This window comes from Cyrtonyx montezumae, unplaced genomic scaffold (assembly GCF_038088225.1).
Source record: "Cyrtonyx montezumae isolate F1298 unplaced genomic scaffold, pur_monq_1.0 scaffold_8, whole genome shotgun sequence".
NCBI classification, from domain to species: domain Eukaryota; kingdom Metazoa; phylum Chordata; class Aves; order Galliformes; family Odontophoridae; genus Cyrtonyx; species Cyrtonyx montezumae.
Window position 1 is genome coordinate 105,201,636 of NW_027072089.1, and position 20,004 is coordinate 105,221,639.

Below are 20,004 nucleotides of genomic sequence, written 5' to 3' on the forward strand. Positions count from 1 at the left end.
AAAAGACAACAACAACAACATCTCACAGCCACATCTGTGCTAAAATACTTCTGACATAGGTCACATTAGGCATCCCATTTCACTTACCCTACTGGCATGTGGCTGCAAACTGCACCCCATGTATTTGCAACACCTGTATTTGCCCCCACAGAGGCCAAACTTCCCCCAGGGGTCTCTCTCAATGAAACAAAGGTTTAATTTGCAGCTAGTACCCTACAGTACTTTATCCATAAGAAGTTGCAGGGAGAAGATTAAAAAGAAAACAAAACAAACAAACAAAAAATAAAAAATAAAAAATCCAAATCTGTATTTTTCTATGCAAAGAGAATCAGCTACCACAAATACTAACTACATCTGCTCAGGCCTGCAAAAAGAAGGAATCTTGTCTTTTTTTTCTACCAATAGAGTCCTTCTTTTCACCAAGAACCTTGATCCAGCATCCCCTCCAAAGAGTGTTGAAGATTGCAGACATATTTCCAAGTGTTTAGTGCATCCAACATGCCTCTGGTTACAGCTTTGATTTCTTGGGGAACTGTCTCATCGGGAAGCTTAAAAAAAAAAAACAAAACCACAGCATCTGAAATATGGCCAAATTTTTCCCTCACATATCCCCTTCAAATCATCCACAGCAAGTCATAAATGATGTCTCCTATTAACTAAAGCCTTTTGAGAACCCAAATCAGAGGCAATCCATTAAAATACTACTGACACTGTTGTAAGTAGACTTTAGGATTAAACAGATTTAAGAATGTTTAGATGATGAAGAGCTGCAATGTCCACGATGTCCAATACTGCAAGATACATTTTTAGGCCTGCCAAGAGCACTTTTTTCTTCATTACCCTCTCCTTTTCATCTGAAGCATTCTTCTGCACATAAAACAAATTCCCAGTTCCTTTTCAGCCAATGGATTCCACTAAGCAAAATAACTGAAAAAAAAAAAAAAAAAAAAGAAAGAGCCTCAAGAAGACCTAGCAGCAGCCCAGATTCACCTTTAAAACCGGGCTTTTCATTTCAGGTAACAAGCTTCATCCTTGTTGTAGAAACAGGGACAATTATATTCTCCTGTCTTTAAGGAGAGTAGCTGAAAATCATTAGCAACACCTGCATCTGCAAATCATTTTGTAATGCTCTGAATGAAAGACGATAATAAATTACACTGGCATTTATGGAACATTTGCAATTTCATCATTCAAGAGAACACAGGGATTCTGGAGAAGCATGATAGAAAATCTTATATGATAGGAAATAATATGGGTAGTTTGCATTTATATAGCTCCCACCACCTGGGAATATTAAAAAAAGACATCAGCTGCAACTCTGAACATCCTTCATGAGATTCTATAGGCTTCTTACCAATCTCAGATCAGAAAAGGAAGACAAAATAGTGACTTTTTCTCGAGTTCATACTTGAGAAGCTAGTCAGGAATTCCTTACTCTACCTATCCCACAACTTCTTAAATACTGAACTGCCAACATCAGAAAAATTGTATGAAATGAAGTAATGCAATGTGGGGTCAAATTTAATATTCTAGCCATATACTCTGAGAAGAGATATGAAATAAATTGCATAGCATGTATGCAATTTATTTCTAAAGTAAATTCTACTGTAACTTAATTAACATACAAATATAATTTTTCTTCTATTTCCTAAGAGGAAAGTCCTATTTTATTTCCTAATGAACTACAGTTAATGTTTCCTTTGCTTCAGCTTTCCAAGAATGAAACTGTTACCAGGTCATTTCTTAGCATTTTCTTTTATCCATTTCTGTTGCAGGAATTTGGGGGGAGTACAATCAAGCATAAATTGAAAAACTTCCTAAAGCCATTTGGACTTCAGCAGTTTATATTTCAGCACTATAATACTATGTAGCTCCCCCTCCTCTCAATTCAGAACATTGTTAGCTGGGGAGCAAAGAAGAATCCAGGTGGCTTATGAATAATTACCAATTTTAACAGTACTTCTCTATACACATTTCTACTAATACCCCACTCTAAATTTAATGAGATTTGAAATGCTCTGAACATAAAGAGAAATATTTACGCTGAGCGGCATTTTCTGACTTGGTTGATTTACTGTTGGTAGAAAGAATTCATTAGCTGTCAGGCCAGTTGTTGAAAAGACCATAATGCCAATGCATGAAGTTGACATAATGAAAATAAAGGAAAGAATCTGGGCCAAATTCAGAAGCAATTTGTAAGGTAATGCAATTTATACCCACTTATGCTCGCTCAGATTCCCTTAGAACATATTCTACCCAATCTATTGATGTATGAGGGACTCTAAACTGATGCAATTTATGTGCCAAGGAGTCAGAAAAGCTATAAGGCCCCAAAGTTGAGGGCACTTAAAGTCACGCTTCCCAACATATTGTTCTTTTCGTTAATCTTTCTCGAATCCTCCTTCCTTTTACCACTTCAGCCTGCGATTTATGTAATTGGTAACCCCTGAGATGCAATAGGCCAAGCGAGAGGCATGGTGTAGGTAAGTGAGCATGACTGTAAGGAAATCTAAGTTGATGGAACACAAAAGCTATAAAGCCAGGTGTCTCTCTCCCTCACAAACACACATACACTTGTTCTCCCCACCACTTAAATTCAATTTGATATTTGGCTTTGCATGCTCACCATTACCAATAGCAATTGAATGTGCTACTCACACAGTACAAACAGCTGCAGCTCACAGACCTTCATTTTAAGGCCGGGCGGAACATTATGATGATGTAGTTTGACCTTCTGCTTAACAGAAGCCATTGAGTATCACCCAGTAACCCCTACACTGAACGCAGCAAGTTGAGGATGAACGAGAAAGGCACCCAATGTTGACTTAAAGACTTCAAGTGATTAGGGGAATCTGCTGCATCCCTCAGCAATCTGTTCCAGCAGTAAATTACCATCTCTTCTCAAAACATACATCACTCCACCATTCAAATTTCATTGGCTTCAGCTTTCAGCCATTGCCTACTTCCTTTTTCTGTTACACAGGACAACCCCTTTCTGTGTTTGTTATAAAGGGTACAGAAGATAGTGTCTTTCAGCCTGCAGTTCAGGGTCTCACATTTTCCAGTTCTGAAAATGCTGAGATGCCAAGAGAACAAAAACAATGTAACCAAAATAGTTTTAGAATGAGTTGAGCTTGCACTGAAAAATATTTATATATGCTATCCTGATAAAAGCCTTTTCATTTGGAAAAGGAAGCGGGACAGCTGGAATCCGGTGACCACAGCTTCCTTTTTCAATTCCGAACACTCCAGGACGCTATCAGTTAAAGTGTTTACTCTCTCCATTGGCCTATCTGAATTTATTAGGAGGAAGGGAAGGAAAGCCGGGGATGCAAGTAGCTTTTATTGTTAGCCACCGCTTCTCAGTCCCTTCCAAAAGTCTCCAACTGAGAGCTCTTCCACTCTGAGCACGCATCCCATCACAGAGGAAAGTGTTAGGTATATCCCAGAAGTTCTGATTTTGTCACTACCTGATAATATACAGAGGTATGTGGTAAGCAGTAACCCTGGTGGCTGGGACACACAGTCACATTTTCTGCTTTTCCACTGAACTACAAAATACCATGTAATAAAAAGGCCACGCGCCTCAAGGAAGATCTCATTTTAAATTCCCTTGCAGCTTATGAAGTTGTGGGAACCTTTCAGAAACAAAAAGATGCTTTGGATCAGGACTCTGGTTTCTACCAACCAGTAAATGGGGTTATCTAGAATGAGATGTCCTCACAAGAAGAGTCATCAGACAGTACGATATGCCACCACTGTTTCTGATTTCAGAAGTCAGCACGCTAATCTATTCTGCACAGGAGACTTCGTATTGCCTTGTCCTTACCAGACTGCTGCTCAAGGTTTCACCCTACTTGAACAAAAAGGCTGAAAGATAAACCCGCTTGACTTCTTTTGGTCAGAAATCCAACTCCCAGATAGAAACAGCTGCCTTCCAGCAAAGTCCACTTTCCTCTGTGATCTGCTGGGATTTGCTACCCTTTATTTGGAATATCTGCTTTCCCAGGAGAGGCATGGCCTGCCCACGGCAGCATAAAACATAACTGAAAGGAAGCGCGCTGCTACAGCCGGCCACTATCGGGTAATGCCTTTCATCCCTGGGCCTCCTTCACCTCTAGACTTGGCCTCTGTCTGTATTTACACCTTCCCAGAATAAAGTCCTTGTTTTACCCACCCACTTAGTAGCTGTCACTTCGCCAGTCCAACTGTGACTCATTCACTTCAAAACCCTGCTGAGTCACAGTCCTCAAAAAAGAAACTTGTGCAGGGAAGGTATGGAGACAAGGCAGGCCGTCCAAGCCAGGGACAATTCATCCAAGTTGACCCAGTATCTCTACGAGTGAGAGATAAGAAAGATACACTTCATTTGCAAATTGTTATTGTTTTAAAACCTAATTAGCTCATGGTTATTTATAACCAAAATATACTTCAATGGCCTGATTTCCAAAAATATCACACCCTCAGTAGCTCCCACCAATTCTAATAGGCACTCAATAGGAAAAAGTAAGATACAGCTACACAGCTGCCTTTTGAAACAAGAATGTACAGTCTGACTGCTTGAACCCACTGGTAAAAACCGATATGAACATGTGATAACACATTTAACACCTCCAAAGACTATGTGAAGTTAAAACATCAGCTGTACAAAGAAGGGTATTGTAAGAAAGAATAAGTAGAGACATTTCAGATGGAGCTGTCACTGCTCAGTTGACTGTGCTTCTTCGCCTCCATATATTCTGTTCAGAATGAAGTGTCTTCATAGGGGTAAGGATAACAGGTGCTCCATGAAGTACAAATACATATATATATGAAAACGTTATCTTCGCAGCTATGAAGTTACTAGCACATTAAATAAGACACCTGAGAAGGTAGCAAGAGCTCCTTAAATGGAGGGTGGAGGCATCTGCAACTTCTGCAGCCTCACTTCTCCCTGTAAGGTAAGGGTTCCTCCTTTCCCATCATAACACAGCCATTGATTGGGAAACATCTGATAGAGATACTGCAAATATACTTGATTTCACACCTGAGGAAAGGAGATTGGTTTGCCCAGCTTCTTGAAGTCTCTTCTCATGCTGCATCCCCTCTACCAAATTATTAGCAATCCATTGAGGAAACAAAGAAAAAAAAATTTTTTTAGTCCTCCGCATTGGAAGATTATGTTCTCTCCTCTCCTCTAGAGAAACCTACCAGAATTCCTTCTTCTCCACAAATTGCCCACTAAATGCACAGTCTAGTTCAAATTCTTGCGTTAATATTCAGTGGTTTACCTTAACCTCTCTCTGGCTACCACCAGCATAAGTCACCAGAAACATCCACATTCACTGAAACTCACGGGAAGCACTCTAAATGCTGGCAGCATGAAAGAGCTGCTCTAGCATCTGGAGCTCACAACCATGAGAGATTAAAAAAGAAAAATAACAAAAAAACAATTCTCTTCTGAAATAATCACAGGACTCAATGCCACAATTAGAGTTTCTTCACAAATTTCGTACTGTTCACACCCAAGAGAGAAAGACACACATATAAACTGAGGATATACTCATCAAGGTACTTCTGTGACAGACCAGAAAAAAGATAGAGGAAACAATGCTTATTTTTATTTCTCTTGGAAATTATTTGGGAAGAGATAAGTACTTTGTTTAAACAGGCAGATATAGATAGATTAGCCACATAAGACTAATACTGAAATGATTCAGAACTGAATATCCAAATCAGCTAGTAAATCCCCTCACTGTAATCTTGCTAGTTTTAAGAATTTATTCCCATCTACTTCAGTCTTTTCATAAGATAAAATACTGCATCTAACAGCTTTCATGAGCTGATAGAATGGTATCCATCACCTGTATAAACATAAATATAATTTGAATGCTTTTTAAACAATCTAGATAACATGGAACAAAAAATAAAACTTCTGGACCATTAGATATACAATAACAGGTCCCTTATCTGCTCAATATGACATTTACAAAAACAAATTTTAGCAGTAACATATTCAAACTGCAACAGTGGTGGTTTTTGTATCTCAGGAAAACCATAAAGAAAAATGTTTAATAATCTAATTTTAAATTGTTGTTTAAGGAGATATGTTACAATTAAAAATGACAAATTAAATAGAACTAATGTTTTATTAGAAAAGTTGGGCCCAAAATATTTGTTCACCCCGTAAAGAAAGATATGAGTTCTTGGGGGACTTCAAAGTTGCTATCAATCTTTATACAGAAACCATTCAGGTACTGCAGTGATGGGCAGCAGTATAAAACCCTGAGAGAGAGAAAGAGAGAAAAATAGATAAAATGCCCTCAGGAACAAGATTCTTTCCAGGAAAACTTACTAGACCAAAGCTTAAATTGAAACAGTATTATTTTCCCATGTAGTGGCAGTTTTTCATCTCTTAACTCTCCATTGTTTGTAATACACTCAGAAAGTGAAATTTCTTTCCTAAAGGCCAAATTCTGGCAGTCCTTTCTCTGCTAAATAATCCCTCTTTGTGCATGCAATCTTTGACATTTCAGGGGTTCCTCACGGGGTACACTTCCGCAAAAGGGCTCTAGGATGGGGCCCAAGGGGAGAAAGTGCACCCTGCCACTTAACAGCTTCCCAATGGGAGCGCTCTGTTGGCCCCAATAAATTGCTTCTGACACTACCAATGAAGGGAAAATTAATACTGTAAACAAATCAAGCACTGTTTTTTACTCTCAAAAGGGAAAGATGTCTACTTTGCCACCAATATTCCCACCACTAATGCTATGAGTAAGCAATAGATACAATGGAATACAGTAGCAATATGAAACAAACCCAGAATATCAAAATACATGAGCAATAAAAAATAAAAAAAATTAAAAAAAATCCAAATCTTAGCCTATAAATTCAAGGACTAAAATCTACACAATGGCACATGCACTTAACAGATATTTGTTCAGAAGACCTGTTTCCCTTTCTTTCCACCTCAAGAAAATGTGCACATTATTTGGAACCAGCGAAAGGTGTAGAGGTAAGAAGGGAAAGCCAGACCTGCCACGTTAAGAAGATGACTGGGTGAAGAGCTGCCAAAAATTACAGTGATACAAGGCGAGAGGGGAGGTTGTGGGGCCTTTGGGCTTCTGGGAAAAGCCCATTTGCAACTTCCAAGGTGCCTTCTCTGAAGCCTTTCATCCAGGGCAAGGCATCTCCTGCCTTTCTGGCTATGAAGACACTTCCCACCCAAGCATCCACATCAGCTTTTCCATGTTGAGGAGAGGGACAGCATTATAGACATGACTGGAGATCTAGAAATAACCTTAGAGAGCTGGAAATTGCATCTCCCATGTCCATGAGAAATGAAGAAGAGCTGGAACAGAGCTCACTGCCCTCTCTTCTGCTTCCCAAAAAATTGGACGTGAAGATAAAGCTAGCTGGCATCCGCCATTTGGCAACATCCTGCTCACTTCTTTCATTGTAGGCAAAATGGGCAATCCAAGGTGTTGTGGGAATTGGGAACCCTGGTGAGTCTGGCTGAAATCTCACAAGCTTTTTAGAAGACAAATAAATAAATTGCAGAGCACTCTGTCTTTTGAATCATTTGGTATATCTGGGTTAGATGTTCAGGATTTTCCTTGCAGTCTAGAGAGATATCTCTAGAGAGATAAAAATGGGTACACATACAAACACACATACTGAAAATTTAGATCCTCTTAAACTAATATACCTCTAGGAATACTAAATCTCTGCTACTTAATAAAAGTGTGAAAGCTGGTACCAGACCAAAGAAGCGAGTATTTTTCAAAATGCATGTTTAATAATAAAAAAAATCCACCTACTAGAGAAGCTTCTTTTGCCCTTTTTCTTGTCTAAGCAAATGATCATCTTCTGGCAGCCCTTGCATTCCAAACTAAAAGATTTTTAAGTGAAAAAGCTGTAAGTGAAGAAATGTCGTCCATCCTTGTTAGGTATTCTAAGCAGCCAAAGACAAATAATGCAGTTAATTATATTGCTAATGTTATGTTGCCAACAGTACAAGGTGTGACCTGTAGAAACAGAGGTATTCGATTTGAAATATATTTTATCAGTGCTGAAAAAAAAAAACCAAAAAAAAAAAAAACAGTTCTTCCCTTGGTCCTCCAACACCTTTTTTCCCCCTCTACGAAAAATACTGTAAAAGTGAAAGAAGATCTTCCTGTCAGCTTGTAACTGCTATTAATATATATATATATATATTTTTTTTTTAAGCCAACATTTAAGCCCTAAGGAGCTCCTGGTCTTCAAAAGTGCAAAGTACATACAGTTCTAGTCGAAGTTAATAGGAGCTGCAGGTGACCAGCACTTCTGACTCTGAGGCCCCAAGCTACCAAGCTAGTGTACAGAGTATTGCCCCTTTGAAATTTCAGCCTAACATTTATCAGCAGCCAACTTGAAGTGCAAGACACATGCATCCTTTTCCCCCACACAGTATTTGCTTGTTAAAAGCACTGAGCAGTTGTGTGAGATGTGGCTCCCCACAGTGCTGCAGCCCTGGTGAAATAGGAGGCAAAAACACCCACTCTGAGCCTGATCGAGTGTGAGCCCCCAGCCATTGCATGTTATGATATTTCTAGAGCTCTCCCTGCTGGGAAGAGGTTTGCTGTCTCACTGACCTCAGCCACTTTGCTCTTTTGTCCAGCTCCATTTCGTTCCCCATGAAGCCAGCCAGCAGTAGCGGCTGGGGCTGTGTTTTTGAAATGCTGGCAGGACCTCCAGAGAACCGCACCGCCTTTCCCCTGCTGTGCTGCCAGCACCTGAAACCTGCCAGGCAGCAAAGCAGAGCAGGCTGCCCAGCAAACAGCAGCAATGGAGGGATCAAAGCCCAGAGGAAACCCAGGGAAGGAGCATAAAGGCAGTCTTGAAGTAAATGCGTGCAGTCATAACTCTAAGTATTAGGGAAGAAAATAAAGAAAAGAGCATGAACTGGGAGGGCTGAATGACTCATTCCCAAGGTGGTAGAGTAGCACACAGTACGCAGGTAAACACTAGATGCTAGTTACCATCTACCACCTGGCCCTGCTCTGCACCACAGCCTTCTACCAGGCACTTCACTTCTCTCTGCGTCTGCTCCTATCCACTTCTGTGAGCCCACCTTATTCACATCACTCACCAACTCTTCCAGGCACCGACTAGCCCTTACACTGTGTTTGTATGCAGCTCAGCACAGCAGAACTGCACAGAGGTAGCCTGCAAAGAATAAAACAACACCAAAAACAAAAACAACAAAAAAAGGGAAGGGTAAGATCAGTTTAGGGAACACCATCAGAATACCTATTCTTAAAAGAAAGAAATAAATAAATGACTTGTGATGGTCAAACAGCAGAGCAAACACCATGACATAAACATAAGCTCTGATGGAAAGAAAGAGAACTGAAAAAACAATTAAGAGAATGAAAAATAAAAAGGGAAAAAGAGGAAAGGAAGGGAAAAAGAGGAAAGGAAGGGAAAAAGAGGAAAGGAAGGGAAAAAGAGGAAAGGAAGGGAAAAAGAGGAAAGGAAGGGAAAAAGAGGAAAGGAAGGGAAAAAGAGGAAAGGAAGGGAAAAAGAGGAAAGGAAGGGAAAAAGAGGAAAGGAAGGGAAAAAGAGGAAAGGAAGGGAAAAAGAGGAAAGGAAGGGAAAAAGAGGAAAGGAAGGGAAAAAGAGGAAAGGAAGGGAAAAAGAGGAAAGGAAGGGAAAAAGAGGAAAGGAAGGGAAAAAGAGGAAAGGAAGGGAAAAAGAGGAAAGGAAGGGAAAAAGAGGAAAGGAAGGGAAAAAGAGGAAAGGAAGGGAAAAAGAGGAAAGGAAGGGAAAAAGAGGAAAGGAAGGGAAAAAGAGGAAAGGAAGGGAAAAAGAGGAAAGGAAGGGAAAAAGAGGAAAGGAAGGGAAAAAGAGGAAAGGAAGGGAAAAAGAGGAAAGGAAGGGAAAAAGAGGAAAGGAAGGGAAAAAGAGGAAAGGAAGGGAAAAAGAGGAAAGGAAGGGAAAAAGAGGAAAGGAAGGGAAAAAGAGGAAAGGAAGGGAAAAAGAGGAAAGGAAGGGAAAAAGAGGAAAGGAAGGGAAAAAGAGGAAAGGAAGGGAAAAAGAGGAAAGGAAGGGAAAAAGAGGAAAGGAAGGGAAAAAGAGGAAAGGAAGGGAAAAAGAGGAAAGGAAGGGAAAAAGAGGAAAGGAAGGGAAAAAGAGGAAAGGAAGGGAAAAAGAGGAAAGGAAGGGAAAAAGAGGAAAGGAAGGGAAAAAGAGGAAAGGAAGGGAAAAAGAGGAAAGGAAGGGAAAAAGAGGAAAGGAAGGGAAAAAGAGGAAAGGAAGGGAAAAAGAGGAAAGGAAGGGAAAAAGAGGAAAGGAAGGGAAAAAGAGGAAAGGAAGGGAAAAAGAGGAAAGGAAGGGAAAAAGAGGAAAGGAAGGGAAAAAGAGGAAAGGAAGGGAAAAAGAGGAAAGGAAGGGAAAAAGAGGAAAGGAAGGGAAAAAGAGGAAAGGAAGGGAAAAAGAGGAAAGGAAGGGAAAAAGAGGAAAGGAAGGGAAAAAGAGGAAAGGAAGGGAAAAAGAGGAAAGGAAGGGAAAAAGAGGAAAGGAAGGGAAAAAGAGGAAAGGAAGGGAAAAAGAGGAAAGGAAGGGAAAAAGAGGAAAGGAAGGGAAAAAGAGGAAAGGAAGGGAAAAAGAGGAAAGGAAGGGAAAAAGAGGAAAGGAAGGGAAAAAGAGGAAAGGAAGGGAAAAAGAGGAAAGGAAGGGAAAAAGAGGAAAGGAAGGGAAAAAGAGGAAAGGAAGGGAAAAAGAGGAAAGGAAGGGAAAAAGAGGAAAGGAAGGGAAAAAGAGGAAAGGAAGGGAAAAAGAGGAAAGGAAGGGAAAAAGAGGAAAGGAAGGGAAAAAGAGGAAAGGAAGGGAAAAAGAGGAAAGGAAGGGAAAAAGAGGAAAGGAAGGGAAAAAGAGGAAAGGAAGGGAAAAAGAGGAAAGGAAGGGAAAAAGAGGAAAGGAAGGGAAAAAGAGGAAAGGAAGGGAAAAAGAGGAAAGGAAGGGAAAAAGAGGAAAGGAAGGGAAAAAGAGGAAAGGAAGGGAAAAAGAGGAAAGGAAGGGAAAAAGAGGAAAGGAAGGGAAAAAGAGGAAAGGAAGGGAAAAAGAGGAAAGGAAGGGAAAAAGAGGAAAGGAAGGGAAAAAGAGGAAAGGAAGGGAAAAAGAGGAAAGGAAGGGAAAAAGAGGAAAGGAAGGGAAAAAGAGGAAAGGAAGGGAAAAAGAGGAAAGGAAGGGAAAAAGAGGAAAGGAAGGGAAAAAGAGGAAAGGAAGGGAAAAAGAGGAAAGGAAGGGAAAAAGAGGAAAGGAAGGGAAAAAGAGGAAAGGAAGGGAAAAAGAGGAAAGGAAGGGAAAAAGAGGAAAGGAAGGGAAAAAGAGGAAAGGAAGGGAAAAAGAGGAAAGGAAGGGAAAAAGAGGAAAGGAAGGGAAAAAGAGGAAAGGAAGGGAAAAAGAGGAAAGGAAGGGAAAAAGAGGAAAGGAAGGGAAAAAGAGGAAAGGAAGGGAAAAAGAGGAAAGGAAGGGAAAAAGAGGAAAGGAAGGGAAAAAGAGGAAAGGAAGGGAAAAAGAGGAAAGGAAGGGAAAAAGAGGAAAGGAAGGGAAAAAGAGGAAAGGAAGGGAAAAAGAGGAAAGGAAGGGAAAAAGAGGAAAGGAAGGGAAAAAGAGGAAAGGAAGGGAAAAAGAGGAAAGGAAGGGAAAAAGAGGAAAGGAAGGGAAAAAGAGGAAAGGAAGGGAAAAAGAGGAAAGGAAGGGAAAAAGAGGAAAGGAAGGGAAAAAGAGGAAAGGAAGGGAAAAAGAGGAAAGGAAGGGAAAAAGAGGAAAGGAAGGGAAAAAGAGGAAAGGAAGGGAAAAAGAGGAAAGGAAGGGAAAAAGAGGAAAGGAAGGGAAAAAGAGGAAAGGAAGGGAAAAAGAGGAAAGGAAGGGAAAAAGAGGAAAGGAAGGGAAAATAGAGAAGAGGCAAAATTTCTACTTAAAAAATGGGCAAATCATAGAAGAGCAATATGACTGCTGGCTTTCCTTCCATTCATTTCATGCTTATGGTGCTCACACCTGATGTCTCGGCCTCTTTGAGGTTTTCCTTTGCCATCTAAGCATCAGATTACCTCTTACCACTGAAGCGAATTAAAAAGAAGGCAGAAGCTTACCTGACAATTTCTTCTGAGAGTAAATGAGAACAGGAAGGAGAAGGAAGCAAATAAAAGTCATGTATGCCTACTCCAGAATAGCTGACTGGCACAGAAATGAAGTTACCCACCAAAGATTAAAAAAAAAAAAAAAAAACTAATAATAATTTATTCCCTTGATAAAGAGAGACAAAGCATAAATGCAGCCTATTTCAAAGGCTGTTGTTGGAGCATGGCAGTCATACTTCATCCCTCAACACAGATTATAAAATCACAATCTACGTCTTTGTGGCCACTGGCACAGTTCATCATTCTGCTTTAAAAACACCAATAATCCATTCTTGTTTATAGTGTTTTCACATAACTATTTAAAATCAAAGACCTTGAGAAACAAAAAGTTATCAGCATCAGGAATATCATCCATTTCTTTTTCCAACTACAATATACCTTCAAGTCAAACAAGCCATATTTTTTTTCGAAAAGCAACTACTTTCAACACACCAGTGAGGGAAGCACATATGATAATTTCACAAGCCAAAATAGAAGGAAAAAAAAAAAGTAATGACAATAGGAAACCTAAAATAAGTCTTATCAAGTCCCACAAAGTCAGGCACAAGGAAACGAAAGCCAATAGGCTACAATGATTCTGCATCTATCAACTAATCTTTAACTAAAACCTATCAGTAAATAACTTCTTTGACATTCACTCATCAATTAAAAGGGTGATGTAGGTTGTAGCAATTGTCCTGAAAGACTCAAGCACAGATCGGTCCCTATATGATGTTGGTCATTTTGTGGCAACTGTTTTCCAATATCCTTCTCATCAATTTGTGAGAAGAGGCTCAGCATGGGACAGCAAGGCTTGGGCTGTGAGTAGGTACGTTTGAAAGTCCTCCTCTGCTAAGTAGGAAGACGTAGCAGATTTTGGCATCCTTGCTCAGATGCCCACTACACTTAATGTCTCCTGAAAGAATCTTGGCCACGCACAGCTTGAACTACTGCAACAGCCCTGATCTGCCCTCATGTCACTGGACATGCACCACAAACACCTCCTCCAGGCAACTCATCCTTTGGGGCTGCCCCAGCTCTCCTGCCAAGGAGGTCACAAGGGCTGAAGTGTGCTTATCCCCATCCAAGGCCAGCCCAGCTGCTCACCTCAGGTAAGTGTGTTTCAGAAGTACTCTGCAATTCCAGATGCCCCATCTGGGAGTAATATTGGGTCTGATTTCGAGTGTTTTGAACACTCCATCTGTCAGAGTTGTGGGCACTCGGCACTTCTGGATAACCAGGGATTAACGTGTCACTTCTGCAAATGTTTTCCCTCTGTTTTCCCAGCTTTGCCTCTGCCATTACACCACTCAAGCACGTTATTTGCTCATAAAGCAGCAACAACATTCGTCTCCTCGAGAATCTGCCTGAAAAGGGGGGATATGGATGGTACACAACTCTACCCTAAAAGCTCTAGTAATTTGGTATAGACTCCTGCAGGCTGTGCCTCTTATTCAAATGCAGCAATTACGTGAGCAAATAAGGTGTTCAAGGCACCTCTCAGAATGGGTTGCAAAGATTAGTTAATGTTTATACAACTCTCTGAAAATTGAAGCGACTGCTACATACTGAGCATGTCCATCACCAGGGAACTATTTAAGCAAGAGAGCATAGAAAGTAAAGGAAACAAAACTTATTTCTTCCGTCCAGTACAATTACTGCCAGACTTATGCATGATAAAAACACCCAATAACCCATCCAACACGCTGAATTAATGTTTATGCAATTAATTTTAGAAATCTTATGCTGAAAGCTTTTCAAACTACAGGAAATTACACGTTGCAACCCCATACAATTACAGTGATTTTGTAAAATGGCAGAGAGATAAAGCAGAAGTGAACTGGCCAGTAAGGCTGCTAAATCACACATAGATAAGTGTGTCCTGGCAGGGCAGCTGCCCGTAGCTCTCTCCTAGGTGTCCGCAGAGTCGGGAGCTACAGCAGCAGCCTCAAATTCAGATGAGACAGTGCCTTGCGTACCTGTACTTAGCAAGGCAGCAGCCGGGTGGGACCAATAGGAACCTCCACTGCTGCCACCCAGGGGTCCCCACGCATCATCCAGGCCTGCTCCTAGCCCACCTCGTGTCCCTGGCCAGCAGCCACAGCAAGAATGACAATGGAAAGGGCACTTTGACTGGGGTCAGTTGTATCAACACATGTTCCTTTAGGAGGAAAAAAATCTCATAGGGATACCAAGAGCACCAACACACACACAATCCTGTGAGGAGGGTGCTGTCCCAGGCAGAAAGCTCACAGCTGCTTTGCTGAAGACCACAGCACTACGTCTGCTTTATGCTTCTTTTCAGAAACCAATGTTTAACAGTACTTAGTGTAGCTCTATCTTAATGCAGTAAACACCATCTTAATAGAGCCTAGGTGAAGCTTTCAGCTTACCAAGCCATCCTGAACGCTTTGTCAAACATCTGAAGCACTCCTGTGCTTCTGACATTCCTCTGATGTCTTTCAGCTACAGAGCGGTATTAAAGCTAAGTTCTCATGAATGCAAAAATTGGACAGACACTTGGGTAAGAGCTACCAGTCCTGTTCTTTACCTTACTCACTACGCTGCTCACAGCTCATCTCATTGCCAGTCTTCCCTTTTGCTGAACTATTTCAGAATTGTTATTTGCACACAAAACAAGCATATATTATGCAGCTCAATTACACATGGTGGGCTTCTGGTTTGCGTGTATCAGCTAAGCAGAACATTGACAGCTGTGTAGACACATCTCAGCTGATACTAAAAGCAGTCTTGTCGGCAGTTTTGATCTTAAAGTAAATACACTGAAAAACTTAGCTCTAATTAGGCTTAAAGGCAGATACAATTTTCTGGAACGAACACAGAATGAATGCTGTCGATAACACCATCTTTGCAAAATATCTTGTTTGGTTTGCCTTCAGTAGATAGCATTCTCAAGATAAAATATTCTGTCTCACAAGTGAGATGTTCCTGCTGTTTGTGTGTTGACAAAAACCTGCATTTTGTATTTTAAGTGGCACGTTATGCTTCATTAATAGGAAATCATCCTCCTGAATCACAGACATATTAGCTGAGCTCCAAGTGACCTAATTCATTTTTAATATTTCAGAGTTGGTTAAAAGCTGAAACAAGAGATCGCTAACACAGCTCCGACACCCCCGCCATGAATCAAAAGATGTAGGGAAAAGGTCATGTGCTTACTAACTGGCACCCAACCAAATTCATCACTCTAAAATGAGAGAAGACCGCGTTTCCCATTACGCTTCTCCCCTCTAAGAGCATCCATCAACTTGCACAATATCAACAAGCTGAATTTATCTATATACGTGTCCCCTAATAAAAGGTCAGAGATGCGAGAAAGAAGAAATAAGCACTGCAGCCGTTGTCTAAGCAAGAAGCTGTTCCTTCCCTTTAAAGCAACAGCCTTTGAAGACCAAAAGGAAAAACAATTCCCAACCACATAAAGAAACTAACAAGTCCCTTATATGGCTAAGAATTGCAATGCCTTCTCCCCCTCCCCCCCCACCCGAGTTGGAAAAATTATAACAAGAGGGGAAAAATAGAGCAAACTTTAAAAAGACAGTTCTCTGAGCACCAGGGAATTCACACAGGCACATCGTTCCCGCTTTAAGAACTGCTAGATACTTTCTTCTTGAAAGAGAAGGAGGACATTACACCAGGTGAGTCCCTGAAATCCGGATTTTAACTCTCCTGCTGTAACTATGGATACCCAGCCTCCAGACCCTTTTGTGATGTAGCAGTACACCCAGCTCCCTTATCTCTTCCTCTTGCAAAACGCCTCCAGCTGAAGTCCCCTCCATTCCCACTCTCATAGGTCACCACTGCACCACTGCAAGGTTTTGCTAGCTGTGTCACTATGTCCATGCCCCTGCTCTCTCTTCCTTAGCACCTGTATCCCCAGTTTGCTTCTTGCTCTCCAGGAGACCAGAGGCAAAGGTTACCAGCTTCTCATCCAGGAAGCCAACCTCACAGCAGTGCATTTTGTTTGCAACCAGGTTTGCATTTTATTGCAACCAGAATGCTTCTTGCAAGCGGGTTAAACGGGCACTGCATCAGCCTGTTCAGCACCCTGCAGCGAAGCAGAGCATTTAAGTTCACCTCCAGGATTTAATCTATTAATGCAAACTCACAAAATAAGAACAAATTGCCACTTGATTTAAGTTGGGTTACTAACCTGCTCGACGACTTTCCATCTTGGATAACTTTGAATTACACAGGACTGACATCACTTCCGCTACATGACAGCCTATAAATTGACACCAACCACATGGCACTATCCATAAAAACATGTGTCAAGGAGACACCAACAAGGAACAAAATATCAGAGAGCTTTACATCGTAAACATGCAATCATATGCGCCTTCTGGCTCCTACTACGATGTCTATAGATTGCATGGTTTATTTCATTCATTTGCATCTGAATGAAGTCAATACAATTAGCAGAGGAGCCCTTATAGAAAACCTGTCCAAACAATTTAATTTGCATAAATTTACTAGAAATAAAAATCTTGTTTAAAAAAAAAAAAAGATAAATGGCTACTTTTAATAAGTAGAAAGGAAATCCATTCCCACCACTGCCACAAGCAAACAAGCACAGAAACAAACAAGGAAAACACAAAGGAAAAAAATATATATTTGCATCCAAAAGTATGAGAAATATAATCTCTCTTACTTGACAGTGTCAGGCCTGAAAAGTCTCTCAGCTAATAAAAACTTCTAGAAGAAGAGATTAGCCTTTACTGTAAACCAGAGATCAAAGACGGTACGGCAAAGGAATTCAGCTGGACCTTCCAACGAGGGACTACAGATACAGCAAGTAACCTTTGCTTCACTTCTCAATTTAGAAACTCTGCATTGTCAGGAAAGACATACAGGAAAAAAAAAAAAAAAAGGAAAAAAAACCTGACGTTTCAAATTTTGAAGAAGCCATGTAGTATTTTTTTTTTCCCAAGAACCATACAAATAAAAGCAAAATAAGTCCTCTGCTCTACCCTTTACTTTCTGTGGAGTAACTACTTTTACTCTCATGCAGAAATTGCTAATCATCATCATAGGCACCAGGCCCTACGTCAGACACCTCATATGACTCAATTAGATTTCCACTACATATATCTCAACGTGGCAGAGAGAGATAGAAACAAAGACAGAATGAGCAGAAAACTACAAAAAAAAAAAAAAAGCTGCTGTAAAAATATAAATTAGGATAAACTTAGAATAAACAGTATTAAGTCTAAAAAAATAAATAGCCAAAGAAAGCCCCAGATGCTGTTAAAACATCAGATGTGTCCCCACTCGTTTGTACAACATAGCATCATTTTGACAGTTTCTGTTTCTTTTCTAAACTGTATTTTTTAAAAATAAAAAACAACAATAAAAACACGACTCTGTATGTTCAGCTGTCCTGGTTTTCACCCTGGAGAACAGAATGTGCTTTGTGGGACTGATTCCACATAACTGAGGACAACTTTGAAGTTCTTTGATTTTTCAAGGGAACCAGAACAGATCTCTTTACTTTCTATTCAGTAATATTGTTAATCAACTACATGGGATATCAGTAATATTCTGCATACTGGAAATATTCAGCATGAGCACGCACAGCTCTCGAGATGATGCACTGCACAGTCAGAGCAGCTCTCCCAGTAAAATAGTTTACAACTAAACTTCCTTCCAACACTCAACATTGCCCATAGGAGTGGGAAAGCAATTGCGAAACACCGTTACGCAAGGACTCTCAACATACGCACTGACAGTATCTGAGCAAATCACTGCTCTCAGCCTCCCTTCTTTGCCCATCTGCAGTCTTTGGTATGGAACAACTATATCATAAAAGCTCTTATTCACACATGCTTTTGATATTACACTATTTAATCACATACAGCTGTAGCTGATGAGACTGTTACAAAACACAATTTTAATGCAGCACTGGAAGCAAGTTCTGGAGACACATCAACCATTTTTTCTCTACATAAAATTCTAACATAAAAAGACTTCTCTTCAAGAAAAAAAAAAAAAAAATTATAAGAACAGCCAACTCATTCTTTAAAATTTGCTTCCCTTCCTGGACACTCCAGAATGGGCTTGTTTGCAAGTGAACTTGAAGTCCCTGTCTGGAATATGGATAGTGACAAACCTACTTCCCTGCATCATAAAATAAATAAATAAATATTAATTAAAAAGCCCTGCTTGAAATTACATGCAGAGAGCACGCTATCCAGGCTACTTGCAGCAAGACCTGAAATGAACTCGGGCATCCTGCTTGAAACACGTCTTTTCTTATCTACTTTTTAATTCATGGAAATTCAGGAGCTAGCAGCCTGACCATTTCTACAATGATACTCTACTCGAGTGCAAATATACCATCACATTAACTGAAAGCCCACCATGCCTTAAAAATCACTCAGTAATTGAGAAGGGTGCCTTGTATGGACTATTGTACATTATAACAAACTCTCTGTTTTAGTTGATACAGTAGCACATATGCAGCCTAACCCCACAAATGCTTGTAACTTTGAACTTTCCCTACAGAAGCAAGGCATACTCTCTGCAGGGCACACAGGAATACAAACGTTCAAAAAACTAAAAATTTGAACATGCTTTTTGCACCTTTTGCGTGCAACAAATTTACACTGAAAAACTACATGAAAGGAACACCAAGAAAGCAATTCAACACTGTCTCAATATATATCATGGTGACCCTTACACCAGTGAGAGCATTTTTTTTCCATGCATGACAACAGGAAATGAACAAGTTCGTATATTTCTGTGTTTTTCAGAAGATCATCACATTTAACTTCCTTACTGTTGAAAGCAACAGGCAAAAATATGGGAGTTGGGTATTAATGCTTCTGCCAAAACTACAACTAGACTTGACACATTTTTAAATGGCACTTCAACAAACTTTTGCAGCTCTTGGAGGCACTGAAAACACACCACACCATGCTGAATCCAATGAGGGCTCAGCTCAAACCAACTTCATTCCTCGAAACGCACTCCTCTATTTGCAAGTGTTTGCCTCCACTCTGGCACTATCACATGGGCTCCAGCTAGACTTTTGAGCTCTGGCGGCAATCCAAGCTGCAGATGGTTGGAAATGCAGCCTGAAATCAGTGTGTGGTTGATGAATTACTCCTTACACCTGACCCCTGCTTCACACCAGGCCCCGAGCACCACCAGCCTGAGGAGGCCTGTCAGGCAGCGCCGGGGCTGGAACGCTCTCTTCAAGGCCTTCTGCAGGGCCAGATGGCCGAGAGCAGGGAACGCCGTAAGCTCGCTAAGCAGAAACACGAGCAACAAAAAAGCACGGGATTGGTAGGTACGAGGTGAAGAGAGGAGAGAGCTCCGTGCCGATTCCAAAAATACGCTTTCTAAAAGTGGAGCGAGCAGGGAGGCGGCCCGGTGGCGTGCGGCTGAATGAGGTCCCTGCTCCCAGTGTGCCAAAGAATGCCCTAAAAAAAGGAAAAAGAGGAAGCGAAACAAAACAAAGGATTTCATCCAAACGCACACACCCAAACGTGCACTCACAAAGCGACTTTCTGGAGTTGAAGCGCTGCTAGGTACACCTGTTTGCATTCCCCAGCTGGTTGCTCTTCAGGTGGGGCAGGTCCCTACCGTTCCATGGCCATGCTGATTCAGCCCCTCCTGCTTGTAGGCTGGGCCACGCTCTTCTCACACCCATAAAGGACTGCACTCATGTAGGCGTTGGGAAACTGCACTTGTGAACACGGACAGAAACCAAGTGTGCATCAGGAGAACTGGGATATGTTGCGGGGACAACTGAAGTCACTTTCCAGATGAGGTTATTTCAGCCCCCTCACCGGGCAGCAGAGTCAACACTTTGAGAGTTAAACTCTCAACCCAAACT

At 40.9% G+C, this 20,004-nt stretch overlaps 1 protein-coding gene across 5 annotated transcripts in view; it reads right to left on the reverse strand.

Annotated features, from left to right (window-relative positions):
• Positions 1-20,004, reverse strand: part of RBMS3 (RNA binding motif single stranded interacting protein 3) — a 706,597-nt gene that overhangs the window by 422,506 nt on the left and 264,087 nt on the right. The gene's annotated exons all lie outside the window — the stretch shown is intronic.